Genomic DNA, 205 nt, shown 5'->3' with positions numbered 1-205 from the left:
GATCCGGTAGCATCTTTCAAGTCAGACTTGGACAAATTTTTAGATAGCATACCAGATCAACCCTACATTCAAGGACTAGCTCGGTCTGCCAACTTAAATTCGTTGGTAGACCAAATATCATATAAAAATTGAAAGGTAATAAATAGACGAATTATAACCTTTCATTTTCATCGTACTGGGGATTACATTCCCTGTAGCGGTTAGA

This window comes from Tigriopus californicus, chromosome 3, assembly GCF_007210705.1.
Source record: "Tigriopus californicus strain San Diego chromosome 3, Tcal_SD_v2.1, whole genome shotgun sequence".
Lineage (NCBI taxonomy): Eukaryota > Metazoa > Arthropoda > Copepoda > Harpacticoida > Harpacticidae > Tigriopus > Tigriopus californicus.
This window is presented reverse-complemented; position numbering follows the sequence as displayed.